This window comes from Pteronotus mesoamericanus, unplaced genomic scaffold, assembly GCF_021234165.1.
Source record: "Pteronotus mesoamericanus isolate MK-2021 breed Mesoamerican mustached bat unplaced genomic scaffold, CSHL_Meso_final contig_25, whole genome shotgun sequence".
In the NCBI taxonomy this organism is placed as follows: Eukaryota; Metazoa; Chordata; class Mammalia; order Chiroptera; family Mormoopidae; genus Pteronotus; species Pteronotus mesoamericanus.
Window position 1 is genome coordinate 24,052,252 of NW_026555105.1, and position 23,572 is coordinate 24,075,823.

At 38.3% G+C, this 23,572-nt stretch overlaps 1 pseudogene; it reads left to right on the forward strand.

The window, feature by feature from the left end:
- The window catches only part of LOC129070961 (phosphorylated adapter RNA export protein-like), a 45,271-nt pseudogene extending 34,439 nt beyond the window's left edge, over window positions 1-10,832 (forward strand).
- The last annotated feature ends 12,740 nt before the right edge of the window (window positions 10,833-23,572 follow it).

A 23,572-nucleotide genomic window follows, 5' to 3' on the forward strand; every position in this document is an offset into this window, starting at 1 on the left:
TTAAAATAGAGGCAGACTCATAGATAGAATGCGGGCTGACAGCTCTGGGGTGGAGGGTGGGCTGGGGGAGGTCAGTTGGGCAGGTGGAGGGATTGAGCCAAAAAAGAAAAAGACTAGTGGACACATCAGACAGTGTGGCGATTGTGGGGTGGGTGGGTGGAGGTGGAAGAAGGTATAAGCAGGATAAATAGTCATGGGAACAAATACAATAAATAAATAAATAAATAACTAAATAAATAAAAGGGGCTGTTTTTAGAGATAAATATAGCTCCTAGCATATCGTGGGAGTAAAATTAAAGAATTCTCTCCCCTCATGCCTTTTTCTTACTGTTCCCAGACACGATTTATGTATGGAGCCCTGAGCAGCCACCTGGATCTTACCCTGGATTACTTCCAAAAGTTCTCAGTTCACATCTCTGCCCACCCAGAAGAGTTGACAGCTGGTGACTGCCAACCAAACTGTTTCTTTCCTTTGTACTTCCTGCTCACTGGCCTCAGACAGGTGTGGGGACATCCGTATGGGTTTAATGAACAATTGTCTTTTCTAGGACTGAGCCCACACTATAAGTAGAATCTGAAATTCAGTGGGATTTATAGGCTGTGGGTGGTAGGCTGTAAGAAGATTGTCCTGACCATGGAAGTTGTCTAAAACCCCAAGTGAGTGAGTAGGTAAAAACAGTCACTGAGAAACCTGTCTGGCCTCGGTAACAACAGTCAGTTTGCAGGAGGCTTGCTGCAGCATTTTGCTCTGGGGGCTGAGCAGGACCTGATTCCAGTGGAGCCTTTTAGGATCAGGAAGTAACCTGGTACCAGGGTGGAAATGGCATTTCCCAGCATTTGTCTTTCTTGTCCCTGGGCAGGCAAGGAGAAGTGAGGGGTTGTTCTTCCATGGAGGCTATGGTCCAACACAATGCCCCGCAATGACGCTACCCAAGATCAAATGAGGCTGGATTTAATGTGAAGTACTGGGACTTCATCAAGCCCCAGCAGTTAGGACTAGAGCCTCTGGAACTGGGAGTGGGTTCTGGGAGGTCAGAGTCCAAGTGTCATTCTTTCCCAATTGTGGAGAGACCGTGTGTGGAGTTGTCATTTCCCCAGAAGTGTCCCAATGTGGACATGGAATCAAGAGGTTTGAAGAAAGGCATCCCTACCCCATGAGGTGCCACATCCTCTCAAATCACACTTCGGGCTGCTCTCAGAGTCAGGACTGGGAGGAGAAAAGAGGATTTTTCGGAACATGGGAGTCCACAGTAGGCAGGGCAGGAGAGAATACTATCACATCATGGCAGACAGAATCTTGGACAAGCTCCCTCAGAGAGATGGGCTGGAATATGCTGCCCAGCTCTTCCTAGGTAGGATTTTCAGATAGCCACATGCAGCTGCTGTTCCTCATATCTCTCTTATTCAGCCCAGCTGGGGGCTGTATCATTTTAAGAATTGGAATTAGACATCACAGGGCCAAAAGGTCTTTTAGGAAAGGTAACTCCATTCAGGACAACTTTGCATGGATAAGTGAATCAATAGTCTCCTTGCAGAGAATATGGAGCCCAAGATGGCATGCATTGGAAGAGCATGGTGGGGTGGGGGCTGTTAGTGAACATAGAACTCTCTGGAGCACAGTGCCCAATTTATCATGGGCACTCCATGAATTTTGGTAGAATATGCATTATAATTTGTCTAATAAAGGGTTTTCTTCCTTCCTTTCTTTTTTCCTCAACTTCTATTTTTGGCCTGCACACATGAAATATTTAACTTGGATCCCTGGTCTAAAATTAAAAGCTCAGGTTAGACGAGTTTGCAGAAATGAATCACATCCACTCAAGTAGTTTTAGAATGGTTGACCACAGGAAGAAGTCATCACTCATGAGCACGATTCAAGGTCACAGTGAATTGTTTTCCTTTTTTTCTTTCCCAGTTATAATGGCCCTTGTTCCTTTTTTCTTGTTCCTAGAGAAAAGACTGTCCTGGTGTTTCCCACTGACTCTGGCTTTTTATTTTTCCCTAGTCACTCATATTTTTGAACCCCTAATTCTAGGTGACAACAAAGGGCTATCTTTGTCATTTCACATCACACATGGCTTAATAATTTCATGACTTTTTCCTGAAGTCAAGTGTTTCCAAGAAGTCTTGGATGGAGAGAAGTGGGTTACAGGAGCAGAGAATAAGGCAGTGGCCAAGGAGCCATGTCACACTCAGTAGATCATCTCTATGTTCCTTGGTTGTAGGAGTGGGGTCACTGGGAGAGTCTTTTGCAAGCCACATTTGACAGCTGGGATGGCTTATTTTTAGTGGTGAGAGAGAAAGAGAGGAAGAACTTCCAAAGATAGAACTCGTGCCCACACTCAGCTCTGCCTGTTCAGACTTGGGGGCGGCTGGCAAAATGGGCTGGGGGTTCTGAGCCAGAACAAACAAGTCTGCAGGCCAACTCAAAGTAGAGGGCTGGGGACAGCAGCTGGTCTCACCACAATGCACAAGGAATGAGCTCCACAGGGTTCTGGATTTGCTCCTCAAATCCCTTCCAATGGAATTTACCGCAAGAAAGGCCCATTTTCTTTCTTATTTGTCTTTTCCCCCCTAACCAATGACCCCCTTCTTCCTGCCAGTGACTTTGATAACTTTTCCCAGCCTTCTCACTGTTAATGACAGTGTGGCCTCACAGTGTGGTGGAGTTGTGGCTGGAGCGGAGGGAGGATTCATGTTTGGAACCAGATATACATGAGCGGAGTAGACAGTCCTTAATGGAGTGTGGCTTTAAAATCACAAAAAGACTGTGCATTCCCCAAACTTGACCCTGCACTGGCTGGCATGCTGCCTGCAATTACCCCATAAGAACGAAGCATTTGCACAGAAAGCCAGTGTAAATGTGCAGGTCTGAGACCTGGAGATCAGTGCCTTATCCTGGAGCAGTGGCGAGCTGAGGCCTGGAGAATTAGCCTTGGTGAGTTGGTTTACCGTGCTGGGTGCTGTGTGTCCTGGGTCTGAAGCGCCTCTTCAGGTCTGTGTCTCTCTCCCTGCTTCCTGCTCTCAGAAGAGGCTCGGCCCAACTCATGCACACAGAGGGGTCATGCCCCTGAGGTTCCCTCCCTGGGGCCTTTGCATCTCAGCAGATGTTCTGTGGAATGCGAGATGCTCACATGCAAGGTTTTTAGAACTAAACAAGAGGCCAGGAAAGGCTTTTTGGTGGTGTTGTTCAGTGGTGGTGGGGGACGGGCAGCGGGGGAGAATCCAGCCAGAGAGCTCCTGACTTCTTTGTTTAGGTTTGAAAATTGCCTCTTTTGTGGTCTCAGAAGGGATGGGCCTCTGAGAGGCAGACCTTAGAAGGAGATCTGTCCAGTGTGTGTATTTGTGTGTGTGTTTTAATAGATTTTATTTTTTAGAGCAGTTTTAGGTTCATAGCACAGCACAATTGAGTGAAAGATACAGAGATTTCCCATATACCTCCTGCCCCCACATACTCACAGCCTCCCCAACTATCAAAATCTTGTACCAGGAAGGTGCTTGCATATTACCTACATTGATGATGAGCTTACATTGACGCATTATTGTCATTCAGAGTCCTTTGCACTCTTGGTGTTGTACTTCTATGGTTTTGACAAATGTGTAATGACATATAGATACCCATTATGGTATCACAGAGTAGTTTTACTGCCTTAAAAATCCTCTGTGCTCTGTTTATTCATCCTCTCTCTCCTATAATCTCTGGCAACCACTGACCTTTTAACGTCTCCATAGTTCTATTTTTCCCGGAATATCACATAGTTGAAATCAAACAATATGTAACTTTTCAGATAGGTTTCTGTCACTAGTAATATGCATTTAAATTTCTTCCATGTCTTTTCATGGCTTGATAGCTCATTTCTTTTTGGTACTGAATGATATTCCATTGTTTGGATGTAGCACACTTTATTCATCCATTCACTTACTGAAGGACATCTTGGTTGCTTCCATGTGTGGGCAATTTTTGAATAAAGCTGCTGTAATCAATTATCTATGTGCAAGTTTTTTGTGTGTACTTAAGTATTCACCTTCTTTGGGTAAACACTAAGGAGCATGATTACTGGATCATATGGGAAGAATATTTAGTTTTGTAAGAAACTACCATCTGTCTTCCAAATTGGCTATACGATTTTGTATCCCCACCAGCAGTGAGTGAGAATTCCTGTTGTTCCACATTCTCACCAGGATTTGGTGTTAGTGTTCTAGATTTTGGCCATTCTTATAGGTGTACAATGATATGTCATTGTTGTTTTTATTTGCATTTCCCTGTTGACATATGATGTGGAGTATCTTTTCATATGTTTATTTGCTATCTGTATATCTTTGGTGAGGTGCCTGTTAATGTTTGCCCAATTTTTAATCGAGTTGTTGGTCCTAAATTGTAGAATTTCAGCTGGCCACTGTGGCTCAGTTGGTTGGAATGCCATCCTGTAACTGAAAGACTGTGGGCTCAATTCTGGATCAGGGCACACACCTAGGCTGTGGGTTTGATCCCCAATGCAGGTGTGTATGGGAGGCAACCAATCAATGGTTCTCTCTTGCATTGATGTTTCTCTCTCTCCCTTCCCCTTTCTCTAAAGGCAATGAAAAAATATCCTTGGGTGAAGATAAATAAATAAATAAATAAATAAATAAATAAATAAATTATTGAGCTTCAAAAATTCTTTGTATATTTTGGGTAACAGTACTTTATCAGATATGTCATTTGCAAATATTTTCTCTTAGTCTGTGGCTTATCTTCTTATTCTCTTGACAGTATCTTTCACAAAGCATAAAAATTTAATTTTAATGAAATCCAGCTTATCAGTTCTTTCTTTTACAGATAAAGCCTTGGTGTTATATCTAAAACTTTGCCAAAACCAAAATCATCTCGATTTTCTCTTTTGTTATTTTTCTAGGAGTTGTTTAATTTTGCATTTCACAGTTAGTTTTGTGATCATTTAAAGTTAATTTTGTGAAGGGTGGAGGGTCTGTGTATAGATTCATTTTTTTTTATATGGATGCCAAGTTGTTCCAGCACCATTTGTTGAAAAAATTATCTTTGCTCTAGTGTATAGCAAAGTCTAAGCCTCCCTTTGAGTAGTGCTGAATTCTTTACTATACAATTATAATCACATAATGTTTTAAAGCATGGTGTTTTTCTTACCTGTAAAAAAGAGAATAAAAATTCCCACTGCTCAGGGACAATATAGTGGCTAAAAGATACATATAAAAAGATACTTGGAAATTATTACTATTTTCCTTTACAAGTAAGAGGGTGGGCTCAAATATTCATTGGCAGAATTGGCATCAAAGTTAATCAACATATTTTAAACCTCAATCTTCTATTTCTGTCCTTCCTTCCTCTCAGTGTCACTATGTCCCTTGGTCTTGGGAGTTACCAGCAGTATCAAGCCCTGGGTCTATTGTTCTGAGAAAGTGAAGAGGCTATGTGTTCAGAACTTGGTGTGTGCCTCTCCTTTCATTCTCCTGCGTTTGCATATTTTTAAATGTTTCTAAATGAAATATGTAAACGTATAGAGCAAAGAAGAAGTTATGATGGCAATTAGAAGAGATTTTTTTAAAAATTGTACTAAAATCAAAATATATCAAAATTTGTAGTTATAGTTAAAGAGATACACTTAATGAAAGTTAATATTTTATTTTTATTGTTTCTTAATCCTCACCTGTGGATATGTTTTTAATTGATTTTAGAGACAGAGGGAGGAGGAGAGAGAGAGAAATAGAGAGAAACATCAATATGAGAGAAACGTCAAACAGTTGCCTTCCGTAGGTGCCCCAACTGGGGATTCAACTGTCAACCTTCTGGTGTACAGGATGACGCTCCAAACAACTGAGTCACCTGGCCAGGGCCAAAGTTAATATTTTAAATACTTATACTAGAAAAGGACTTCATTAACTTAGCTTGCAACTTAAGAATTACCAAGAACAGCAAAATAAACCCAAAGGAACAGAAGGAAGGAAACAATGTAAAAACTGAAATTCATTATCTAGAAAATATACAATAAAAAGCATTAACAAAGCTAAAGTTGGTTCTTTAAAAATATTGTCAAACTTCTGGCAAATAACAAAATTAAATAATAGAAAGAAAGGGAAAATTTACAGTTGTAGGAAAATTAAAAACGAAGGAACAGTTTATTAAGACTTTTAAAAAGTTTTATTGATTATGCTATTAGAGTTGTCTTGATTTTTTCACCTTTGCCCCCTCCACCCAGCACCTCCCACTCCCTCAAGCAACCCCCCCACCATTTTTCATGTCTATGGGTCATGCATGTAAATTCTTTGGCTACTCCATTTTCCCATACTGTACTTTACATGCCCATGGCTATTCTGTGACTACCTATTTGTACTTCTTAATCCCCTCACCCCTTCACCCATTCCCTCACACCCCTGGCCCATCTGGCAGCCATCAAAATTCTCTGCTTCCATGATTCCATCTCTGTTTTTCTTGTTTGCTTAGTTTGCTTTTTAGTTTCAATTGTTGATAGGTATGTATTTAATGCTATTTTATTGTTCATAGTTTTGATCTTCTTTTTCTTAAATTAGTCCCTTCAACATTTCATATAAAAATGGTTTGGTGATGATGAACTCCTTTAGTTTTTTCTTGTCTGGGATGCTCTTTATCTGCCCTTCCATTCTAAATGATATCTTTGCTTGGTAGAGCAATCTTGGCTGTAAGACCCTACTTTGAATATTTCTTGTCCATCTCTTCTAGCCTGCAAAATTCCTTTTGAGAAATCAGCTGACAGTCTTATGGGAATTCCTCTGTAGGTGACTAACTTCTTTTCTCTTGCTGCTTTTAAGATTCTCTCTTTATCTTTATCCTTTGGCATTTTAATTATGATATGTCTGGGAGTGGGCCTCTTTGCACCTATCTTGTTTGGGACTCTCTGTGCCTCCTGGACTTGCATGTCTATTTCCTTCACCAAATTAAGGAAGTTTTCTTTCATTATTTTTTCACATAGATTTCCAATTTCTTGCTCTTTTTCTTCTTCTGGCACCCCATGATGTGAATGTTGGACCTCTTCAAGTTTTCTCAGAGGCTGCTTATGCTATCACCATTTTTTTAAATTCTTTTTTCTTCTTGTTCTGATTGGCTGTTTTTTCCTTCCTTATGTTCCAAATCATTGATTTGACTCTCAGCTTCATCCACTCTATTGTTGTTTGCCTGTAAACTGTTCTTTATTTCAATTAGTGTATCCTTTGTTTCTGACTGGATCTTTTTCATGCTGCTGAAGTCCTAACTAAGATCCTTGAGCAGCCTTGTAACCAGTGTTTTGAACTCTGCATCTGATAAACTGCTTATCTCCATTTCACTTAGCTCTTTTTCTGGAGTTTTGATCTGTTCTCTCATTTGGGCCATGTTTCTTTGTTTCCTTGTTTTGGTAGCCTCCCTGTGTTTGTTTCTATGTATTAGGTAGAGCTTCTTTGACTCTGTGTCTTGGTAGCACAGCCTGATGTAGTAGGTATCATGTAGGATCCAGTGGCACAGCCTCCCTTATTACCCAAGCTGGGTACTCACGGTGTACCTTTCATGTGGACTGAGTACACCCTCCTCTTATAGTTGTGCCTTGGTTGCTGTAGGCAGGTCAATGGGATGGATTTACCCAAGCCAGTTAGCTGCAAGTGTTGGCTATGACCACTTACCAACAACCTCCACCCTCTGTGGAGGATCAGCTGTGTATGGGCAGGGTGGTAGTGCTCCATCGTGGTCTGTAGCTGGCCACTGGTTATGCTGGCCCTGGGTTTTCAGGTTGGTGCAGGCCAAGGTCAGCCTCCACCTGTGTTTTGCCCAAGGTCACCCCGCCTGAGTTATAAAACAATCTGAGATGTCTGCTACTTGGGCTGGGCTTGGAGATTCCCAGGTGAAGCCAAGCTGTGAATCTAGGCTGGCTCCTGGCTGTGAGTGCCAGGCCTGGAGCTCACTGAGGCCAGCTGTTGCTTGTTTGAGAGCAGTTAGGAAATTGTGCAGTATGAGCTGAGACCAGGCATTCATATCGAAAGGATGCTTGGGTAAGCCTGTAAGTTGGGTGAGGCAGAATGTCTGGGGATCTCCAGGGTGAGCCAAACAGTGTTAACCATGTTGATAGAGTCTCAGATATGGCATCAGCTTGCTGGCTTTGTGGCTCTGGTGGGGGGAGGATATAGAAAAGGGACAATGGCCTCTGCTTGCCTTGATGCCAGACACTTCAGTTTCTCCCTGGATGCCACTGGTGTCTTTTAAGCTGCTACCCCACTGCTGGAGCCCAGAGGGAGTGAGTCTGTGTAGGTCAGTCTGTGTGGATTCTTTAAGAGGAACTATTTGGGGCTTCAGAAGGTTCTCCCACTGAGTCAATCCCTGCTGGTTTTTGTAGTCATCAATTTTAGAGACTTATCTTCTTGTCACTAGAACCCTGGGCTAGGGGGTGTGGTATGGGGCTGGGACTTCTCTCTCCCAAGATATCCCTCCTGAATTTTTATCCACCACATGTGGGTGTGGGGCCAGCCTGATTCATGTCTGAGCCCCTCCTACCAGTCTGGATGGATGTGGTTTCTTTAATTCCATAGTTGTCAGACCTCCAGCCAACTTGATCTGACAGTTCTGAGTGATGGTTGTTCTATATTTTAGTTCTAATTTTGATGTGGTTGTGCAAAGTGGTAAGCCATGTCTACCTACTCCGCCATCTTTACCAGAAGTCCAGGACTAATTTTTTAAATAATAAAGTAGAAAACAGATATGAAATAGATAAATTCCTTTAAAAATACCATTTAACAAAATTAACTAGAGAGGTAATAGAAGATTTCAGTACTGTATAACTAACCCTTGAAAAAATTGAATTAGCAGTTTATAATTTTCCTCTAAGAATATACTAGGCTCTGGTACTTTGAAAGCTAAGTTTTAACAAGCATTCAAGTAATAAATAATTCCAACCTTATTCCAAACTCTTTTAGATACTAGAAAAATAGGGAACACTTCCCAATTAATTTTACAATGTGAGTATAACTTTGATACACAAACAGGGAAAGACAGTTAAGCAAGAAACATTGACCAAATTCATCTGTGAACTTACTTGCAAAATCTTAAACAAAAAGTTATCAAGCCAAATTCAAGGAAATGTTATGACCAGTTTGGTCTTACCCCAGGAATATAAGATTGAACATTAGGAAATTCTTTAACAAATTAAGAGATAAAGACCATGTGATCATCTCAATAGATGCAAAAAAAAAAAGATATTTGATAAAATTACACATCGATTCATTATTACAAGCTCTAAGCAAACTAGGAAATTTCTTAACCTGATTTAAAAAAAAAATAACATATCCAAAATGGCAAAAAAAGAAAGTCCTATTTCTTCTCTTATATTCAATATAGTATTAATTCACTATAGTATAGTATAGTATTAATAGTATAGTAAAGCCAGTGAATTAACTCAAGAAAAGTAAACTGAAAGTATAACAACTGGAATAGTAGAAACAAAACATTATACTTAAAATTGTCCAACCTGACTCCTTGTGCCACGGGAACTTGGTGCAGGAGGCAGGTGACATGGAAGACTGGCAGCTTTCCGACTCAGATTCCCACACCATTGTCACACCCGGTGACAGGCAGCTGCAGGTGCCGAAAGCTGTAGGTGGGGACAGTGCAGTGAGGCCCTACCCGGGTACGGCAGCAGCCTGTGCGCCAGTATCACATTATCGGACTGTTAAAAGTGTGGACTCAAGGGAAGAGAGTTTTTCTGATTCAGATGATAACTCTCTTTGGAAACACAAGCGACAGAAACATTTTAACCCTGCTCTCAAACCAGAGCCTTTTCAGTTTGGCCAGAACAACCAGAAGCTGCCTTTTGCTAGAGGGAAAAAGCTTAACAATATATGGGGTGCGGTGCTGCAGGAGAAGAATCGAGATGCTGTGGCCACTGAACTTGGTATCTTAGGAATTGAACTTGGTATCTTAACAAAAGCAGGCAGTCTGAGACCTACAATTATTTGCTTGCTCAGAAAGTTAAACGTGAGTCTCAAGAATGTACAAAAGAATTAGACAAAGAGCTAGATGAATACATGCACGGTCGTAACAAAACACGCCCAAAAGAAGAGGAAAATGGGCAAGGTCATCCCAAACAGAAATGACCTGTCAAAGACATACTAGGGAACAGACTAGAAATGAACTATAAAGGCCTGTATGAGATCACAGTAGACAATTCTCAGGAGAAAGTGACTGACGAAATTACTTCCAGGTTGCATGAACCAAAGAAAGATCAGATAGCCCGAGCAGTGAGTATAATTGAGAACAAAAAGACAATTGAACTTCTGTTGTTAACTGCTAAAGCTGAACAAAATAGTGGCCTTTTTATAACGAATGGAAGCAAGAGCACCCCTGTGCCTTCCAGGTCACAGGCAGCAGCAATTTATCCCATAGAATGATTTTACAGATTTCAGTTCAGCTCTCACCCCTGGAATGGTCATCGAGGAAAAAACAGCAGATGGAGTTTTTCCATAACCCCTGAAAAACACTCCTAGTATCAATGGGGAACAAATTAAGAACATTTTCTACATTGAAAATAAAGAAAGAATATGAAAATAAAAAAGCTGCTAGGAAGAGGAGAACACAACTGTTGGGGAAAAGATGAAACAAGCTATTAAAAGTCTAAATTTTCAAGAAGATGATGATATATCATGAGAAATACATTCCGTTTGAGAGGACCTTGCTCATTTTGCAAGTGACACAGATGAGACCCTGGCCTCTCTTGATGACTCAGGAAGAATGGGGAGAAACGAAGCTGAATGCAGAGAAAGCCATTCAGGTTGATCATTCCCGTGATGTGGACATTTTCTTTTTAGTACATTTTGAGGAATAAACCTTTCTAAAATAATATGGTAATAAACCATTTCTACTGAGTTGCTTCGTTTTACTTTACACTGATGACCATGAAAATCCGAAGAGAAATACCTGTTCTCTTGTTTTAAATAAAATTGACTATATGGGGAGATGAATGCGATTGATAGAACATTTAGAATTTTCTCATGTCTGACAAAATATTAAAAGTTTATAGCAGAAAACTTAATTTCTAAATCCGTGGCATGTGCTAATTATAACTAGTTGATAATCAGTTTTGCCCAGGTCATTATAGCATGCCGTTCAAAAGTTTGTTTTCTTTTTCTGATTTATCTCTACAGTGAATTATGACTGCTTTCAAAACATTCCATTAAAAGATCCTAATAAGACACATAAGTTGTTAAACTATTTATTACAAATGCATCCAAATTTAGTTTCTCTGTGTCCTAAGAACTCTTTGACTATTTTAAGGATAGTGATTAAAATTCAAATAGGTTAATACTGATGCTCTTCCCACTTATTTGTCCAGAAGGAAAAAAACATCAGAAGCTTTTAAAAGATGTATTGATTTCTAACATTAAATAAAAATAAAATAAAATTGTCTATGTTGAAAAAATAAAAGTATCTTCAGATTCTAGACTATTAGAAATAAGAAGAGTATTTGGAAAGGTTCTGGATATGTAGTAAAAATACTAAAGATGCCAATAATGAAAGCAACAACATCTAGGAAAAGATCTAACAAATGATGTGCAAAAAGTCTGAAGGAAGTATAAAACTTTATTGAAAAATATTATCATATTAACCTAAATAAATGGAGAGCATGTCACGTTTATGAATAGAAAGACTTAATGTTGTGACAAAAATTCTCCACAAATTCTTCTATGAATTTGATGCAATTTTAATTCAAGGAATTTGATAATTCTAAAATTTATATGGAAAAAAAAGAGCAAAACACAACCTACATTTCCCTGAAGAAAAATAAGGTAGGGAGATTGCTATACTAAGTATCAAGATTGATTTCGGGACTATAGTAATAAAGATAGGGCGATGTTGGTTTGGGGATAAAGATGCCAAACAAAGATCAGAACATAGAACTGAGAAGGAGACCCGCAGTAATTTGGAATCTCATTCATGCCCACAGTGACGACCAGAGAGTGGTGGATAAAGTTTGAATTCCTAAATATGGAAAAATCTTTCCCTGTGGAAGGTATAAAATTGGATTTCTACCCCCATACCATACGCAAAAATCACTTCCAAGTGGAATAAAACTGTAGTTGTGAAAAAGTAAACTGTGCACCTCTTATAAGCAGTATGGGGAAAAAATTATGATCTGGGAATAGATAAGACTTTCTTAAATTAAAATATCACAAAGAAAACACAAACATTTATCGAAAAGACAGATGAATTCATCTATATTAAAACCAAGAGATTCTTTCCATTAAAAAACACTGTCGAATAAAAAAAAATGACTAAAAGATAGGATAAGATATTTGCAACTCATATAAGCTAGAAAGGATTAGAATCTAAAATGTATAAAGAAGTTCTATGATCAATAAGAAAGGTGGGTGGGGGTGGGGAGAAGAAATGATACAGGCATTTAACAGAAGAGGAGGCTTAAATGATTCATAAGCTGTAAGTAATACATTTATCAAATATTGAGAGCCTAAAAGAATATAAAAATGGCAGTGTTGATTAATAAACATAGTCCCAAGTTGATATATCAAGCATTTAAAAAGCATTTTTAATTTTTTGATTTATAGAGTTTAGCACCACAAAAGCTGCAAGTAAACTTAAAGTTTTTGCTCCTGGGGAGTGTGGGACTGACGATCAGGAGAGGGAACTAAGCCCTCATATATTCTTCCAAAAATACACACATACATTACCTAAAAATCAAAGAAAATATAATGAAAGCATTTCACTTTAAAGAGAAGCAAAATGCTAAATAATCCAGAGCAAGTACACTCAAGCAGCTGGCCTCTATATAAGAATATATCTAGAAAACTGCCAAAGGATTTAAAGGAAAATTTAATAAATGAAGAGCTATATAATGTTGTGGCAATGGGAGGAAAATGGTTGTAAAGATGCCAGTTCTCCCCAAATTAACCTATACATTTAACACCTCTCCAAACAAAATTTTTTCTTTACACCTCAATAAAATGATTTAAAAACTGTTAGACGAATATCAGGGGAAAAAGTAGCCAAGAAAAAAAACAATAGGAGTTATGAAAATTTCATTTATCCTAAAAATCCAGTAATTTAAGTACTTTACTCCTGGTGGAATTACAGACAGAGATCAATATAGCAAAATAAAATGATCAGTTGAGCTCATCAAAGAGCATAAAATGTGACATCCACAGTTGTGGGGAAAAGTACATAGTTTTGGGACCTGGTTTTATTTGGAACCAATGTTAAAGTCTGATATCAGGCAACATATTATTAAGTGAAAAGGAAGTTGTAAAATAATTTGACAAGTATAATCCTATTTTTGCAAGAATAACTGAAATTTCGTCTGAAAACACACACAAACACACAGAAGCTAAGGATAAAAACAAATAGTAACTGTTTATTTCTGGAAGTTGGCCATATGCAGTTTTATTTTCTACATTTATCAGTATGGTTCTAATTTTTTTAAAGAAGAAACTTTTTTTTTAATTCATCTCATTATTTTAGGTAATATAAAGAAGATCTAAACATTTCTATCACATGTATTTTTTAAAAGATTCCAAATCTCTAGAATTCTACCACCAATATTTCTTTTCCATTGTATGACAAAAATATTAAACATGAGATTGTGGTCCCCAAATTCATGTAACTGTTCTCCTAAAAATACTTACACTGCATTATTTTAAAGTTAACAATAAAAACATTGATAAATTTCAATGCAAAACAAAAATAGATAATGTTTTATTATATACAAATGTATTTGTTCAAAACAGCTTATTCTTCAACCATGTCAGACCAACCAGTGTTACTACCTCTGACTACATGCACATTTTCTTCCCACAACTTTTTATAAATTGCTCCATAATTTTACAGAGTCATTCTTGAGAGCTGAAATTTTCCATGCTTGGTTCTCTACCAAAGGTGATTTCATTTGGGAAAGACTGAAAAAATGTATAGTCCAAAGTGTCTAGTCATTTTGTGCAGTTATATAAGGTTGAAGGAAAGCACTCTATGTAAAAACCAATTTAAAAGGGTTTTCATCTTCCTAAACAGTAACTCCAAGTGACTTGTTTTGGGAGATTTAATACTTGCATCCCACCACTGTACAATTTTAAGGGCTGCCTTTCACCAGTCCCCAAACAGCAGTTTTATCTTTAGAAATAGACCGCTGTTAATCTCATTGCTGTGCTTTATCCCCCTCCTTCCTTTTCTCAGTTTTTAAAAAGAGAGAATATAGTGAGTGGGCATTGTGTGGGCCTGGGGTCTGAGTTGGAGAAATAAACATGCTACTGCCTGACCTTGTCCATCCGTGCCGTTCAGTCTGGCGTGTCTGTTATCACCCTGCGGGCCCCGGTGAGAATCACAGGAGGCAAGTGTAAGAAAGCTTGCTGGAGCTGACCAGGCTCTGTGAGATGCAAGCAAATCCTAATAAGAGGCAAGTGATCTAAAAGGTGTTTGGGTCTCTGCATGATTGCTGGCTCGCCCTGAAAATCCTGTGCTAGCTGCATTTGCTGCACGTTATGAAAACAACCAGTGAAATGAACTCCTCGGCAGTACAGCACCGTGAGCGTCCATTCAAGGTTGCTCTTAGTGTATGGCTTTTGCTTTTTTGACCAAAGCTTACTTACACTCACAGGACCAGGGATATTGTGTATAATCACTCAGGTAGTGCACTGTACAATTTTAAGGGCTGCCTTTCACAAGAACCTTTGGTCAATCTATTTCTTCCAATCTCACTTGCCAGTGGAGAGAACTCCATCAAGCATTAGAGAGGAAAGAAAAATCCAGAGTTGCCATTTATCCTTTTATCAGATTTTACATTCTAAAATTATGCTTTAGGCACTTAAAAATAATCCAGTAATTACACATACCTTGAGATTTTGTTGGAAGATACTCAAATAATACAAGGTCAGGGGCAGCACATCTAACAAAGGGACACTGAGCAAGAAAATTCAAGTGAAATTACACATACATCTGTTTTAGCAATGAGAAAATGGATGATTTTATGCAAGTCCAAATGCATATTATCTTAAACTATGACTGTGGAAAATAGCCCAAGCATTATTGATGAAAATGTTCATCACTCTCTACTATAGGGTTAACCAAGCAACCACAAATACAGATAGATAATTAAATAAAACCAAGGAAAATATATAACTATAAAGCAAGAAGGACCTTACTAGGAAACTGCGACCCACTGAAGATAATAATAATAGTCAAACATTTATAAAGTATCCACTGGGTACTGGGCAATAGTCTCTACATTTTACATATGTTATCCCATTTTATATATATATATATATATATATATATATATATATATATATATATATTCATGAGAAAACTCTGGGTAGGTATTATTTTCTCTATTTTACAGACAAAACACTTCGAGGTCAAATAATAGCATTGATGGCTTTAATTATCGGCCACCCTGTATTTGTGACTCTTGCCCTGTCACTTTGTAGTCTTCACCCGTTTGGAATAGGGGACTAGTCTTGGGATTTGCTTTGGACAATAGAATGAATAGAGAGGGAGTGGGAACAGGCCTGGGTAGCCTACTGGAGGATGGAGGAGGTGAAAGGGAATTGGGGCACCCCAGCCAACAGGTCGCCTGGCTGCCTCTGAAGCAGAGCCAGCTAACTCTTAGTCACTCCCGAAACTGATGATGCAAACATCAAAGACTGCTTCTCAGCACACAAGGGCAGAACTCGGCAATTATCCATGTGGGAGCCGTATTTCAGAGAAGAACCCCAAATCGGAATCCTCAGAATAGTCTAGCAACACACCAAATTACCAGGAGGTTGATTACCGGTATTTAGCCCTTAGTAACAAAAAATATCCAAAACTGCACAACAGTTTGCTTATAATCGCTGAAAAAGTGACTGTGTTTCAGGATGTTGAAGCTCACCAGCCAAAGACTACCAGGAACATACCTGTGGTCAGACAAGCTTAGGTTTATTTAGCTGCTGCAGCAAGAGAGAGAGCACACAAGGGGGCCGAGGGGACGTCTTGTTATGAGGCCTTTATTATAGTTGTAGGGTTTGTACTGAGTGATCCTTAGGGAGGCTGAAGGAAGCTGGGAATCAGTTTTGGATTGGGTCTGTCAGGAAGTGGAGGCTGGGAACCCGTCAGAAAGTGCAGGTACTTCGATGATTGACTGTCTTGGTAATTTTTATCTAGTTGGTGGGAGGGTTGCAGTGGTGCTGGAGAGCTGTCATTGGTAAAGAAGCAGCGGTGGCTCCTATCAGCAAGAAAAGAAAGAATAAAAGATTTCTTTTTGCGACTGCGGTGCGGCCTTGTCTCTGCCTTATTTCAGGCATGGTCTCAGGGAGGCCTTGTCTGATTTTTGTTTATGTTCTGGGAATGCTGTTTATGTTCATCTGGGAACACTTTGCTTCAGCCTAGCTGTTAGATGCTAGCTGCCAGCTGTCAGAGCCATTTTTTACTTTCTGGAGTATCACTTTGAGTCCAGTGGTAGGGGCCTTTTGGACAAAGTGAGGAGGAGCCCTGAGGGCAATGCATTCTGAGGCAAGTGCTTTGCTTGTAGATATCGCCTCAGACATCTGGAGGCCAAATGATGGAAGTAGGAGGGTGGGAGGCTGTGGAAGAGGGAGTTACTTGGAGTGAGAGGCTACTGGAAATGGAGAATTTGACCAGGAGTCTACACGTCAACCTTGCTCCAGCTGTGGTTCTGAGAGGGGACTGAACTTGCAAAGAAATAAACTGTCGGAGAAACATGCAGATTGCCTGTGGGTAAAGAAGGAATTAAGCAGTCAGGAAAATGGGAAGAGAGGGCCTATAAAAAAAATAGAACATAATTGAGAAAAGGGAGTAGCATACCTAGAAGAGGCAGGGAACAAGCCTAGTTCTGAAAATGATCACTGGCAGTATCCTGAAGAAAATTCCAGAAACTGTGTGGTATTCTCAGAAGCATGCATAAAGACAGGGCTTCTGAGTATTGGGACAAAAATCATGAAGAGATTATAGGCAATTATGCAAAGACATTTGGGTACGAATAGTGGATACGTGTAACACTGAGAAGGATTTAAATCATTTTAACAATTCTACAAAAGCTGAACTTAAAATTATGTTTGAAGGTAGTAAAGAGCTTACTTAATGATATACGCAAATAACTGATACAATGTGCAAATCTAAGAAAACAGAAAGGAGACAATGAGGTGAAAATAACAAACAAGAAAAAAATAGAAACAGAGGATGGAGGATGAAAAAGCCAAGCAAGGGAAATCCTAAAGGAAAGACCAAATCAAATGAAGCTAAAAACAATTTTTCACATTTTCTCAGTTATAATTTGCCCCCCCATTTCAGTCTTCCTGATATTAAGATGCATCTTATATCTTATAATTTTCCAGCCATTTTCCCCATCCTCCTCCCAAAAAAACTAGTTGCTGATGGACTCTTTCAATTGACATCATCTTGGAATCAAGGAAATACATTAGTGGAAAAAAATTTCCTTAAAGACAGATCCAAGTATTGCATATTGAAGAGGCTCACTTGAGTTCCAAAGAATATGAATGGAAAATGCCCCAAATTAAAGACTTCTTGGCAAAAACTTTTAACTCTTAGAGGAAAAAAATTCTATAAGTCTCCAGGCCTAAATAACAGATTACCCACAAAAAGAGCAAATTCCAGGATGCTTTACCACTGTCCTCCAACACCAAAGGTTAGACATTCACAAAGGTTGAAAGTTGTGGCCCACGAATTTTTTTACTCAACCACGTTGTTCATATTTAATAGCTATAAAAAGACATGGCTGGGGCAAGCAAGGTGTATCACTCAGCGTTTATTTTAAGGAATTGGCCCATGACATTGTGGGGCCTGGCAAATCTGCAATTTGTAGCAGGCTGGCAAACTGGAAACTCAAGCAGGATGTCTGTGTTACAGCCTTGAGGCAGAGTTCCTTTTTCTTGGAGGAACCTTAGTTTCCCCTCTTATAGCCTTCAACTGATTGGATGAGGCCCACCCACATGATGGAGAATAATTTGTTTTACTTAACATCTGCTGATTGTATATATTAATCACATCTACAGAATACCTTCACAGCAGCATCTAGACTAGTATTTGACCAAACAACTGGGCCTCACAGCTTAGTCAGCTTGACACATAACATTAACTATCACACAAGGATTCACAAAATATGTCAGCCTTCTTTAAAACAAATGTCTTACATTTAGGTACTTCCTAGATAAAAAACATAAAATTGAAAAAAAAAACATGGTAAAAAGAATATTGGTGACATAGAAACCATGAAAAGTAAAACCTAAAGATTGTACATCTGTTTCTGGAATTCAATAAAAAGACTAAATATTCTTGGAAAGAAAGTGCTCTAATATTAAAAATAGTATAGTAACTATAATTTAAATACAAACCCCAGATTACATTAACAAAAAAAAGAGAAAAAGAATGAAGGTCTTATCTAATGTTGAGAGAATAAAATGGTACCAGTTTATATGCTTGACTCTGACAGTTGTTTGGAAAACATAATTTCAATAATTATTTCAAAACACCAATATTAACAACTATCAGTAATTTACACATGACAAGAACTAACTTATTGTTCTCAAGTCCTGGCTGTCCACCAGAATCACCTGGAGAACTTGTATACCTCCTGAGGCCCTGGTGGCACCCAAGAGCAGAATCTCTTACATCTTACATCAGAATCTCTTGGAGTGGGGTCCAGCCACCAGTAGTGTTTAGAGAGCCTCAGGTGATTCCAAATTAGTTCAGCCAAGTTTGAGAGTCCCTTGCCTTGGCCTTTGCCCTTTCTTATGTTTCTCTGAGAGATACATTTTACTTTAGCATAAAATTTCACAATTCCTTGCCCCTCTGCCTTTCCACCAAGTCACCTTTTCAGTTTTCCTTGGTTATTTGATTACAGTCTACAGCTTGCTGCTATTCAAAGTACAGTCCAAGGACCAGAGGCCTCAACATCTCTTAGGAGTTTGTTGTGAATGTACCTATTCCATGGTCCTGCCTTCCTAAGTGGACTTCTTGCCTCCTACTCTTTCTTTCTTCAAACTTTTTGCAGAAAGCTCTTTCTAAAACACAAATCTGATAATGCCATTAAGTCCCTCAAAAAACAGTCAGAAACTCCATGTGTCCTTAAATTGAAGGCTCTGGAAATGGAATTCAGGGTTCTTGAAGGATTGTCCTCTTTACTTTTTTCTCCAACTTTTTTCTTGTTCTCATTTCCTGCCTTCCTAACTCCAGGTATATCAGACCACTAGCAGTTCACCAAATTAGAGAGGCCCTTTCACACTTCAGTTTTTGGACTAATGTTTTCTTCAGCTGTGAATGCCTCTTGTCCCGTTTTCTCACTAATTTTTAGTCTTTCTTCGAGGTTCAATTTAGATGCTACCTCTGCTGTGAAGTCTTCCTTGATCTCTCAGTCAAAAGGAACTTCTTTCTTGTAGCACTGGTTTCATCGAATCGTATATGCTAACTTGTCTGTTTTTCCTCCTAGTTTGTTAATTCTTGAAATGGACGAACTATGCCCTTTCACCCCTGATCCTCTAGTGAGTGATTGTGGGTCACATTCCAAATCCCTGTGTGTGAATTCTTTCAGTAGGGTCAAGCCGCTCCACATTCCATGGGCACTTCAGAGGGCAGGGCCAGCCCACACTTTATTTCAACAGTATTTACTGCAAAGTCTCTCTAACTTTGGCCTATTAAGCAACTCCTTGATATCTTATGGAAGTTCCATGCTCTCTCCTTATCTTCACCCTGTACTTTACACTGCTGGAGTGTTTGCTCTGTCCTGACACTTTCTTCATTTCACTCACATTGACACTTTCTTTCTGGGGGCCCAGTTTGTCCAAGTTGGATTTAAGCAATAAATCAACTTCCTAAGGATGATGACTCAACTTTTTTAAAATCTGGGGACACTATCCAAATAAGCTCAAATAAATGTCTAAATAATGGCCCAGGAACTTTGCTTGGGAAAGGGATGTGGAATTTCAGTGTCAGTTGATGGAAACATCCATGTTTGTTGGCAGTTTCCAAAGAGAATAAGGCTGTCTGCTTGCCTGCAGAAGCACCCAAAAGACAATTCGGCAATTTAACAGCAGAGCAAGGCTGTTTCTTCTCAGGTATCACGCTAATCAAACAGTCACAGATTCTTGCAAAAGCCTCTGTAGCCCAGGGCTCTGACAAGCTGGCACACAACCCAAGAAGTCCAGCTGTGACCATGAGAAGCCTAGTGTTGGACTAAACACACCAAAAAATTGACACAGGGCTGATTCTGGAGGTGAAAAAGCCCTAGATAAAAGCCATCTATGAGGACAATGTAGTTTCCCAAATGTTTTTGCTTTTCTGAATAACCTGAGTTAAATAGTCCATACACATCATGCTCTCACCCTCTCGTAGACAAGTTGTTTACTATTGCAATTTAATGATGTCATTTTATTTTCCAGAGCCCACCAGCTGAGTTCCCAAGCACTAGAAGCCAGATTCTATGTTTTTCCACTTGATCAAGGCTCAGACTATTCTCCATCAAACTGAGAGAATAAATCAAGACAGAAAGAGATGAGATCCAAGAAGCAAAGACTCCAACACAGGAGAAAGGCAGAGGGAATTTCAAAATGACAGTAATGAGAAGTCTCAGCATTACAGCTGCTCATCAGGCCTAATGTGTTACCAACTCAGAGAAAAGAACAATGGAGGTTCCAATGGGGCAAACCTCCAAGAAAAAAATAGAAACTACGTGTTACTTGATGTGATTGATCTTCTGGAAAAACATTTTGAGAAGCTATGGGAAGATGTAGGGTGAGTTAGCAAAAGGTAAAAAGAAGTCTAAGCAAATTAAAAGCAAGGCAATTATCAACCTCAGAAAAAACAAAAAGTAAGAAGTGTCGCTGTAATATCACAATGCTAAGTTGTGATTAATATTTATATAAGCATAATAATGTGAAAACAGAATACAATTAAACCCAAAATAGTGACAATATATTAAGAAAAACACACTAACAATAGATTTCATTCTCTAATATCGGTCCAATATAGATCAAGTGAGGAAAAATTAACTAAAGATATAAAAACATAAATAAAATAACCAATAAAGTATATCGATATAGATGAAATTCTTTATCCTAAGCAGTATATTTACTTGACAAGTACTCATAATCACTCATGATAATTGACCCTGTATTTTACTAAGAAAAACTTAATAAACTCCAAGAAGCAGAAAAAATACAGACAGCATTTTCTGATCACATTACAATAAAACTAGAAATCAGTAACATTAAAAAAAACCCGAACAATTTAAAAAACTTATTTTAAACTCTTGCTATTCATATATGTCTGTAGACAAAAGCATCTGTATCCCTTTGGCCTTGTTAGAAATGCAGAATCTCAGATGCATCAGACGTACTAAGTCAGGGTCTGCATTTTATAAAATATCCAAGGGATTTGCAAGTGTATACATGTTTAACTATTGCTATGGACTGAATGTTTGTGTCCTTTCGAAATTCATATTTAAAATCTAATCCCCAGTGAGATAGTATTTGAAAGGTGGGGTCTTTCAGATGTAATTAGATCATGAGGATGGACCTCTCATGAATGGATTTAGTACCCTTAATATAAGAAGCCAGAAAGCTAGCCCAAGGAGAGCTATGTGGGGATACAAGAAGTCAGCCATCTGCAAACCCAACCATTCTGGCACCCTGGCCTCAGATTTCTAGACTCAAGAACTGTGAGGAATATAGTTCTACTGTTGATATACCACTCAGTTTATGACATTTTGTTATAGTAGCTTGACATTGACACTCATTATTTCCAAATAATAATAATTAAAATAAACACTAGAACTATGGGTCCAAAACAGGGTAGAACAGAGAAAAATCTTAGCCTTCAATATTTATGTTAAGAAAAGTAAAACAAAACCATCAGTGCATTAAATATTCAACTAAAAACTTAGGGAAAAACACCAAATAACATAAAAGAAGGACTTCATAATGATAAAAGCAGAAATCAGTGAGTTAAAAAAAACAGTAGAGTTAATAAAGTCTATTTCTCTTAAAAGAAAAAAAAATCAGTAAAATAGATTGACAAGCAAATAATTTAATCAAACAAAAATGGAGGAAGCACAAACACAAAATAAGAAAGGGTAAAACAGAAATAAGCCCAGCAAAATAGTACATTTTTTTCAAAATCAGACTATTTGCACAATTCTATACAAGTAGATTTTAAACACATAAATACAAATGAAATTTTAAAACTTGGATGAAATAAGTGATTTTTGTGGAGAATATAATTCATTAAAACCCATCTAAAGAAACACAAAGACCTTATGGACCAAAATCATATGGATCAATTTTTGTTAAAGAAATAGAGAAAAATTTTAAAGAATACGTCTCCATCACCTCACAGAATGTATGTATTGGTCCAGATTACATAAGAATTCACATAAGGATTGATCATTATAAGGCTGTTTGAACCTATTCAGGACATAAGGAAAGAAGAAGAAATTATTTTTATAAAGTGACTAGAACACTGACACCAAAACCTAGAATAAATTGTACAAGAAAAGAAAAACTACACATCAATCTCACTTGTAAACATACTAAAGTTTTAAACACAACAACAGCAATTAGAACCAAGCAGTTTAATAAGAGAATAGTAGCATAACCAAGAAGGATTCATTCCAGAAATTCAAAATGGTTTAATATTTTAATGGATGAATAATTTTAGGAGAAATTTTTTTTAACATCTTGATGCTAAAAAGGCATTTAACTCATTTTGAAATTTAAAAGACTTTTTAAAAAATAAATTAATAAATACTAAAATTAGGACACGGTAAGGATGCCCACTTTCATTTAGGATTGTACTGGAAGTACTAGCTACTGCTTTTGGACAAAAGAAAGATACTTTGGGTAGAATCTTTAGGAAAGAGAAGGATAAATTATCACTCCTTGTAGATGGCATGACTTAACATGGAAAAACCAAGGAAAATTAGCTGAAAACCTCAATGAACAAAAATAGGCTTCAGTAAATAACTAAGCTATAAAAATACATATGTAGAAATCTATAGCTTTCATATATAACAACAGCAATGAATTAGAAAATATTACAGACATAATTTTGTTTATACTAGAAACAGAACATATAAACATCTAAATATAAATTTAACAAGAAATATGTAAAACTCATATGAGGGAAAGTTTAAAGTGCTTGTAAGACATGCAACATAGACATGGGTTCTCTATTCTAAGAACGTGTCTATTGGATCGAATAATTGACTACCCAATGGCTGTGATATGTAATCATGGTCAATATATTCTCTTGCTGGTTATTTTTGGGATGGACTTGTGACCCCAATGCTGGCCATTGCAATGTGAGGCAATATCTGTTGGTATGGGAAAAGGTTTCTCACTCTTAAAAGGAGACCCAAGGAAGATAGATGGAACCTCTTCCTTTCTCCAGGTCTTGACATGTCTGGATGCTTGAACCTGCTGGCATTACTTTGTGACCACACAAGGGCTAGGCTAAGTGCAAAGGCATCACAGCCAGGATGCCAAGGGGAGACCTCAGCACCAGGCTCCTTGATGACACTTGAGGCACTGATTATACTGCGCTTGGAGCCAC